Here is a 9,920-nt window from a genome sequence, read left to right on the forward strand (position 1 = left end):
TTAACGCCCGTACAATGAACCCGCTGAGAGCCCCCAGGGGAGAGTCCTGCTGTGGAGAACTGGACCACAGAGTTTAGTCCTTATTTAGGCCCTGGTTCACAGTTGCCACAAGTCCATTACGAATTTCACAAATGGATCTGATAATTACAGGAGGGGTCAGGGCTAATGAGCTGTCCCCAAGCATCCATCTATTAAACCTATTTCATTTTCCAGGGGGGAGTGTGGAGAGTGTATGTCTGTGTGTGGTGGGGTTGCAATGATTACATTTTCCTGGTTGCTTTAATTAATTAATGTCACTGATGATATTTAGAGGTGTTTGGACTCATCCTGTCGTGAGTTTGCATGTGGGTGCTTATACAGTATGCATCCTTATATGTACAAGCAGAAACAAATGTGATATAATGGTTGGCTTTAAAAAATACTATCAGGGAAGGGGGACACTTCTGTGAGTAAGAGACACTTCGTAAAAGATAAAAAGCAATGTTTAGATTTCAGGCTTTACACTGTAGTGTGTTGAGCATAGCGTGCAAAAATGTTATTCATCCCTTCAAACGTAAATTTATAAAAGAGAGAACAAAACAGTAAAGACTCAGGTAGACTCAAATTAATACCTGCTTTCACTTAAAACTCAGAAGCTGTAAAGAGGCTAACAGTGGAACTAAGGGGAATTAGGAGATGGAGCTGCGGTGAGCATACAGTTCTCCTCTGTGCCGAACCAAATCAGCTGTCGTTGTTTAAAAGGCAGGACTAATTGTTTTATTAACTAAGCAGGTAGTTCTTAAGAGCAGGGCCCTGCTGATGGCAAGTAGGTGGAAGGGGGCACAAAAGCACACCGCTGCGACCGTGGATCCACTGTTAAAAACAAAGCCAATTCCATCGTCGCTCACGCTGCTGGAATATTATCAAACTCTCGGATAATGAGCATTCCTTTGTGACAGATGTATAGTACACTCTGAAATTATAGCTCAGAGAGGTTAATAAAGGAGTTTAAGCAGGTAGACGCCGCAGCGCAAGGACTCACAGAGCACTAGCTTTCCAGACAGAACTGAGAGAAAATGTCAAGATTTCTTAGTTTATTTATTTCGTTTTTTTCTTTTCACACGCATCAATTTACATGAATGCTGGTCATCCCATCTGTGTTTTCCCAGACTAGGATAATCAGCATATTAGTGTAACTGAGAGGGCTGTTGATCATGGAGGGATTGGACCATGGTTTATACCAGGGAGTCCAGACAAGATCCAGGGGGCATCTCCATAACACACATTTACACACAGCTCTGTAGCCAGGGATGATGAAGCTTATGATGGTTGATTAGCAGCGCCATGAGGGCTACAAAATGATTACCGCGAGAGGGGGGAAGCCATCGTTTTCGCTACGCAGACCCGACCCCAACGAGACACTCAATAATCAAATCAACCGACAGCCTCTCCCAACCATCAACTGCTATGGCATGTGTCCAGGGCTGTCCAATCCATATCCAAAGCCAGGGTTGAGCTTGGGGAGACAGGCTAACGTAATATTAGAGTATGGCATCTCTTCAGTGTACTGTGTACTTCCTTTACTCTGCAGGATTCTGCTAATCTTTAAACAGGAGCAGATACATCTGTGACATGTATCAGACGGTAGATGTAACACACAAGATATAAACAACGTCTTGATTCTAGCATTTGCTTCCATAGATGACAGCTGAATGACACTTATATTACGACGCCAATGCATTGCAATTTAAACTGTCTCTGATACGTCTGTCCAGCATAACAACTCCATCCTATATCCCATATATTTTTGTTTGTTTTTATCTTATCTTCGTCATCTGGCTTTTATCTCTGTCTTCTCTCAGCAGGCATCTAAATACACTCCTGTGAACCGAAAACCAGGCTTGGAAACATTGTTTACAGGTAACATAAATGCATGGTGTTGGTTAGGCCTGGCTGATAGAAAGACAGCTCTCCTTCGTTGATAGTAGTGGGAGAGTGGGGCCTAGAGGGGTTTCAATAATCCCCTGTCCCTGGCATCTTGGCATTGTTACTGACAGCCTTCCACCCACCTAGAGTGTGCTTGCACACAGACATACACACACAGACACACCCCAAAACCACATAGACACACACACCCAGGTGAGTGCCTGCTGCCAGTTATCTGTTTGGTTTGTAACAGCGGACACCCACCAGTCCAAGTCCAGAATGCCCACAGCTGCTGGCAGACTGCTATTTTCCCAGCACGCTCCCTTAACAAAGTTTTTTTTTTTTTTTTTTTTTAAACCTTGAAGAGTCTATGGGGGAAGTGTGTTTTTTCACACTTGAACAGATGCTTCTATCAAAACATCAGAGGGAAGAAGGAATAGAGAGGCAGAAAGGTAGGGAGCCCAGATAAATCAAAGAGCCCATTTGAAATGGAGGCAGCTCACAGTGCATTATGGTATGTGAGAGTGTAAAGAAAGTGATGATGAGAGAGGAGGCATGTAAAATAAGTCAACAGCAAAAAGAGAGAGAGAGAGAGAACATAAATAAGTTGAATAAAAAGAGGAAACTATTTAAACCATCTTGCAGTTCTGAATGTCAGTGGATACATACACGTCATGTTTGATCCCTGGAAACTTAGACATCCCTACCCTCCGAAACCCCCTCTCTCGCTCTCTCCCTCTTTATCTATCTGTCTCTCTGTCCAACATGGAGCAGCCAGAAAAAGAGAGAGAAAAGTGATTTCCACATAACAGATTGTTACAACTGTCACTATATCCCTTGATTTACACAGTCGCAGAGGGGGACTCAGACAAATGCATTTTCACTGTTTATACCCCGACGCACACACAAATGCACACTGGTGTCTAAGTAAAATTTCTCTCACATAGACGCACTCCAAAAGAAAAGTAAGCAAGCATACAGCCTGCCATCCAACCCCCTGCTAAATCTATTACCCCTGATTTGTCTTGTTGAAATAGAGGCCTACCAGGCAAAAACAGCAGCAGGTGCACTGGCTTCAAATACACTACACTCACATATCAACCAAAAAGTTATTGTTCACAAACATATTTGCATGAGATCAGGGGAGCTAGAGAAAAAAATACAGCCACTAAAGTGGTTTGTTTTGTCTTGCTCCCTGTTCTTTTCATAAGGTTTGAACGGCTGAGCACTTGGAAAACAATGCATTTGTGTTTTCAGGTACGGAGCTGATGTTGACGCATGTCTACTTCTATATCCATTCGTGGTCTGCGGAGTCGTCATCTAGACTTTCTGTCTCGTCAAACCATTTATCTAACAAAGTTCAGGAGGAAAACAGCACATCACAAAGTATGGGCACGATAAAGCCTTTACAACATCTGCACAAAGAAATTAAAAATCCAAACCAAGGTCTAAACATGATTAGTAAGAACATAAATAGAAAAAAACACCTTTTTCCTGTTTTGCCCCCATATCATTTCCATTCCCCTCTACAAAACAAAAATGAGGTTTAGATACAAAGCCTGGGCCATGGGTTCCTAATAGATTTACCCTGATGCCACGGCCACCATTTATCCTGCTCCAAAGCCACACAATGCAACGGAGTGCTCCTGAATAGCATGGGCAATTACAGTGCATGTGTGTGTTTTGGTGTGTGTGTGTGTGTGTGTGTGTGGGTGCTTATATATGTGTGTGTGTGCACATGTGGGTGCTTTGCTCTCGCTTTTTTCCAATTCCAAAACCCCCACAACTCCATCTCACCGTCCTCTGTGCACGCAGGCACACACACACACACACACCTTAAAGCAGATGTAATAACATGAAACTACGCAGCCATGTGCACTTTGCTCTTTGTAGAAGCCCAGGTGGTTACCATGGCAATGCTTTTTTTGACTTACCCTAACATTTTATTACCCATCATTATGTGTCATTAAATACATACATATTAATGTAAAAAAATGGGGTGATGGGAAGGGGGGAGGAGTAAGAGTGAAATTGGGGGTGTCTCTACAAAGAAGGAAACACCTGAAAGGGGATTTTGCTGGTTTGTTGTCTCTGCTATATAATTCAAGTATGAACATCCCTCTGTGCATTTTTACACCAAAGCATTAAATCATAGGTTTGTTTATAGAATGCAAAATTACTCTAGAAATGTAGTCAGTGATGAAAGGGATACCTAGATAATAGATGTACTCGCTAATTAACAATTAGCTTAATTAATGTAGAGAGATTTTGTATATTTGTGGCTTTACGAGATGTTAAGTTTGCAATTTTACTCTTCGATCAGCAAAGAGATACTGTATTATAATACAACATCGCCTGCCAGACAACAAATTACAGAAATGATATCAATCCTCATTATTTTTATTATTAAATTAACCATTTTCTGAAAAAAGACTATAGTTACAATCCCCTCCACAAGTATTAGTTAGGCCGGTTTGTTTATTTTTGCTGCAGACTATAAAAATTTAAGTTTGACATTAAAAAAATATATAAGACAGAAGATCAACATTTCAGCTTTTATTTCCAGGTGTTTCCATCTGGATCTGGTGTGGCTCATCTCTGTACTTTTTGGCAAATTCCAGCTTGGTCTTCCTTTTCTTGCTAATGAGTGGTTTGCATCTGCTGGTGTAGCCTCTGTACTTTTGTTCATGAAGTCTTCTGCAAACAGCACATTGTGATACCTTCATTCCTGACCTCTGGAGGTTGTTGCTGATGTCACTAACAGTTGTTTTAGGGTCTTTCTTTACAGCTGTCACAATGTTTCTGTCGTCAACTGCTGTTTTCTTCCTTAGTCTACCAGATCGACGTCTGTTACTTAGTACACCAGTGATTTCTTTCTTCTTTAGGACATTTCCATGGTTCTACTAGCTATAGCCAATGTTTTTTCAATGACCCTGCTTGATTTTCCATCTTCTCTCAGCTTCACATCTGATTATTTTTCATTCATAGACAGCTCTCTGGATTTCATGGTGGTTGTTTTCAAATGTTTTCAGTCTACAGCAAAAATAATCACATCAGCCTCACTGTTCCAATACCTTTGGAGGGGAGTGCATGTCCGCCAACAATATTTCAATAAGTATACCATCAAAACTGCAATGATTGATGATCTATCACCTTAATTGATGAGGTCACATAATACTACCAATAAAATGCTAGGAAGCTCAACATCTCTCCTTTGTCCACAACTCCAGCCAGCAGCTTTGTGGCCTCATCTATATCTGTGTGAGCATGGAGGAAACACACCACTAAGTCCTGTGGTGACATGAAGCACTCATCATTCTTCTTGATGCTGGCATGCTGTAAAGAGAAAAAACGATAACAGTCACAAAGGGTCTTGCTGAGCTATAGAATTTTGATAAAAAGAAATAAACATAAATCGAATGAGAAGCTTCTTCAAAAAAAGAGGCACACAAAACACAATATATAGTAAGTAAAGACCCACCTTTTCAAAAAACGGCTTTCAACTCAGTGGGGTCTGCCCTCCTAGGCAGATCTGTCTGCAAAACAATAAGTGGATGTTTTGTGAACACAACTTTCATACATACCAAGCGAGCACCACTTTGTATTGACACTACACTTCATCGTGGTGCATTGTTTTCTGCCTTGTGGCCTGTAAAACACAGCGTGGTCTGCTTGTAACCACCTGTTAAAGGATGGAGTAGTGGCCAGTCAGACCCAGAGTGATTGTTTTGTTTGAAATCTTTTACAGGATGTAGAAAAAAGTCAGTAATACATAGGCTAAAAGTATTGTAAGTCAGAGCACAGACAGTACCTGTGATGAAACGTTTTAAGCTGGAAGTAATTTGGGAAAACACAGGTGAAGCTAGTAAGTAGCAGCATCATTACATTATTTAGCTAAGCGGTGCCACAGCCAGTGTTGACCTCCAGCCGCTCCTCTTTGCCGGCTATCTTCTCCGGGAAGCCGCAGAGCTCCGGAGGACCGAGCACAGCACCGACAACACGGCAGGTCCCCCTCAGCTTACCTTTAGCTATCATGCTAAGCTCCCTGTCAGGTAGCCCCTCTCACTTCCTCATGCGTGACGTGACGTGACGTGACGTGACGTTCCCATGGAGACCACGCGCCGGTGCAGAGAAAGAAGGATGATAGAGGATTAGCGGTGCACGTGGAGAGCTGCACGAGGGGTCAACTAGTCGGTGACCTGTGTGTGTGTGTGTGTGTGTGTGTGTGTGTGTGTGTGTGTGTCAGGTCCATTAATCGATTGATCCGGTCATTTGTGTGTGAATGAGACAGTCTCTGTATACAGATGAGTGAGTCTGCAGGCTGCAGGCTGCAAAGCCAAATAGTAGAATAAAACCAGGGCCCTCATACTGCTGCTTATTTTATCACTGCACCCTAACACAGCTGTATAGTCCCCACTTATTGTTTAACTGTGTTTGGAAGCTCTATCTGAAGAAATCAGATGTGCATCACAGGTTTCTTCCTCATACTTGCACTTTGCACACTATTTTGTGTCATTTCTTGTGTCTCTGAATATCTGCTATGGGAAGAAGGTTTGGAAAGGATTTAGGTTAACATGCACAACACATTAAAAACTATGAAAAACAATCACTAATAATGTCAGTGTTTGCTCTGGTACTAGCAGATGGGCCTTTACACATTTGTGCCCACAAGTCCAAATTGTCATAATCTGTCCATGTAAACATCTGAGCCATTTCCGTTTTGAAAATGCATTTGCAACACAACAATAATATTATATATTCAATGTAGTTATTTTTGTGTGGCTTTATTCTTAAGCATTCTGGATCTCCTTTGTACTGAGGAACATAGGTCTGCAGACATCAGTATAAAAGCCTTAGTTCCTTCCTCACACCTCTTCTTTCCTCACAGTAAATGGTTCCTATACTTTATTTCCAGCTTTTCCAGCCCATCTGTGCTTTGTGCCAGGAGGGAAAAAGGTGCAGAGAGAATTTCATGACTACAAAAGCAAAGGTTAACATTACTCACAGCATAAAAACAATTTAAAAGGGAGCAAAAGGGCTCTAATGGCCCGACAGTCTTCAAAGAAAATGTATTTTGCGCTCAAAATAATTCATAGCTTTTTGCCAGTGGCTTTTCAGCTTCCCGGAGACCCAGCATGAACCACTGTATTTTTCCCAGCAGGCTCTCTGCTCCTCGCAAAATGGCCTTCGCCAGGGCATACCTCGCATCCCCTCCAAATATTGACAGCACTGAGTCCATCGCTTATTGGAAAAATAGCTGTAAGTAATGTTTTATCAGCCGATGCAATCTCCACACCTGTATTTTCTCCTGTCATATGACAATATTTGACGAGATTAATGATTTGATTCCATGACATTTTATTTCCCATCACTGTCAATCTGCCAGCAAACAACTCACTTACTTGTGGCATTTAGTGTAGGAAGCAAGTAGCGGCCTTTACTCTTGTATTATTCATGAACCAAAAAAATTTACTCGAGGCATGTAAACTACAGTGTCCAGTGACTTTGACTTGAAACTCTTAAAAAAATATTACACTTTATGAATTGCTTTTGCTTGTCATATCTAGACCAACATTTCAGCATCTATTTTTAGCAACCAAGCCAACAGTGATTCTGTCAGCCACCACGGAGTAATTGGGTAATAATGATAAACCTTGTGACCTTTGAACTTCCACGGCTTCAGGGGTCTCCTGCCCATGTCCCCAAGGGACCACGTGCCCCGACAGCTTGAGCGATGAGTGGCGGACGGCTGTCTCAATCTTCCGCCTCCTATTTATAACTCGTGCTAAACAGAGAGCCTCCAAAATAGGCCCGAGTTCTAAACAAATGATTAATAGAGCATTTAGGGTCTCCCCACTGACCAGCGTGTCTCTATTAACAGCCACTAACAGAGGCCCTCTGGGGTCAAAAGGTTTAAAGACTTTCTAATAAAAGTAACAGAGACATGGGGATGTGTTTTGGAGGAGAAAAAGTTGTTTCTCAGTTTGAAATGCTGACAAGTTAATAATCCCTTCTCAAATGGCCCTACCGCAGTAAAATGGCCAGTTTGTTCTTACTTTTATTGCTATCATCTGTCAGTCACTCTCATCTTTCTTTTTTTTCTGCCTCTTCTTAAGTGGACTGAAAGAGCTAAAACAGCTTTACAATAATGTTCTTGCAGGGGCTTTATTCTCATTCCCTACTCTTTCTTTTCTTTTTTGGTTGAATGTGTGAATTCTTATTGTATTTTTAGGCAGGAAATGCCTAATGGATTCCCAAAGACGTATTCATGACATGGTAATGAGATTCAAATTTGTAAGACATTTTTGACCTGAAAAAAAAAAAGAAGCAATGGCTTTGTCCTGTTTGAATTCAGTTTTTCAGTTACTCTCACCATTCCCGATGTCATTTTAAAATGCAATGGAGACAAAGCCAAAAAAAAAAAAAAAAAAAAGTGCTAAAATGTGGAAATAACTGAGTAATATATTGATCTGTCACTTACTGTCAAAACACAGGTTCCTAGGGTTGATGGAGAGCATGGGTCAATGGCAAGGTGCACTGTTTTATATTGCTTCATTGTGTTTTCCTAAATGTGTTGTTTTCCATGTACAAAATTTTATCAGCTTTTCAAAATCAGAAATGACTACAAAGGCAGTACACTTCGCACATGCTAATCTACAAGTGAAGTTAACTGTTGATTGTTTTTTGTTGCCTTATAATAATTCTAAAACCACAAACATGGTTATGATTAAGTATTTGTTAAATTTAACTTAAACAAACAGTCACAATGATGCTGCCTTATGTATCCTACTCGTGGTTGTAAAATCTGGTGATATTCGGTTGTTTACTTTGAGTCAACTCCCCAAACGCTATCCTGCTGATGCAAATCCTTTCAAGGACACCAAATGTGGTATGGCATGGATGTGGTAGTCACAAAGTACAGAGAGACAGAGTAACACATTAAATAACGTCAAATCCCACGATGCAGAGTCGTGTCCAATCTATCATGAGGCAAAAAGGTAAATTTGGACTTTTGTGAGCAAATCTGTCACATAAATTAGTTTGTGGCCCATAGAACAGGTTGAAAAATCTAATTTTAAGTTTGCAATTGGGTGATTCTGACCTAACCTACTATTTTGTTTTTTGCCATATGTTAGAAGTTTAATGTCTTATTGAAGGACCCATCAGGAGGACACCTGATTGCTGATGGGCGCAGTGGCTACAAACCTGCAAGCATGCGATCATAACCACTTTAGTTCCTCTCTAATTAACTATTTTTTCCTGTGAGAACCAAGATTGGTGCCAGTGACGTCCCAGTTGTGCTCAGCTTTTGAAAAACACCAACTGGGAAATGAAAACACCCATTGTGCAATGATAAACCATTGCAAACTTCACACTTGCCAAAGTGGGAATTTTATATAACTTAGCCATGTCACCAAAACCACACTGTAGACAGACTGTCCAGAGAGTGTGGGACGACTCAGACAAATCTGTTTTGCATAAAAAACAAGAAGGTGGTGAGAAGAAAAACGATGGGAGAAACAATCGTGGTGATGCGATTCTCATGAAATAAGCCTTTTAGTGCCTCTAATATAGTGTACTTACACGGTTCTTCAATGTATCTAAATATCGTTATCTATTTCTTTTTTATATTCATATCTTTCATGTATGTCTTTCATTTATTTATTTTTTCTGGCGGACTAACTCTTCCATAAAAAGGGCATTATTGGTGCTAGTACATAACAACTCTTACGTCCTTTGTTTATCAGTCATATATGGAGCCTATTAACAAAATAATAGAGTTCTCTCTGCATGCAAAGTCTCTGCTTTCTGTCCAACAACAAAACAATGCCTCTTATAATCTACTTACATTTGTCCAATCAGTTGGTTGTCAAAAACTATCCTTAATCATCATACATAACATGCACTGCATTAAAGTGGCATTCCTGTAAACACCATATCTGTAATAGCGAGTGACAAGCCGCCTTTGTTTACACCATAATAACTGGGTGTTTGAATAACTTCTCAATGACTTT

The 9,920-nt window shown here is 40.8% G+C and overlaps 1 long non-coding RNA gene across 1 annotated transcript; it reads right to left on the reverse strand.

The window, feature by feature from the left end:
- Positions 1–1,537: 1,537 nt before the first annotated feature.
- LOC113153880 lies at positions 1,538–5,928 on the reverse strand. The gene is made up of 3 exons (XR_003297993.1): positions 5,717–5,928; positions 5,387–5,441; positions 1,538–5,241 (listed from the first exon to the last, which is right to left on the reverse strand). It is a non-coding gene; the product is annotated as an uncharacterized LOC113153880 (long non-coding RNA).
- Positions 5,929–9,920: the final 3,992 nt, after the last annotated feature.

The sequence above is a fragment of the Anabas testudineus genome, chromosome 11 (assembly GCF_900324465.2).
Source record: "Anabas testudineus chromosome 11, fAnaTes1.2, whole genome shotgun sequence".
Taxonomy (NCBI): Eukaryota; Metazoa; Chordata; class Actinopteri; order Anabantiformes; family Anabantidae; genus Anabas; species Anabas testudineus.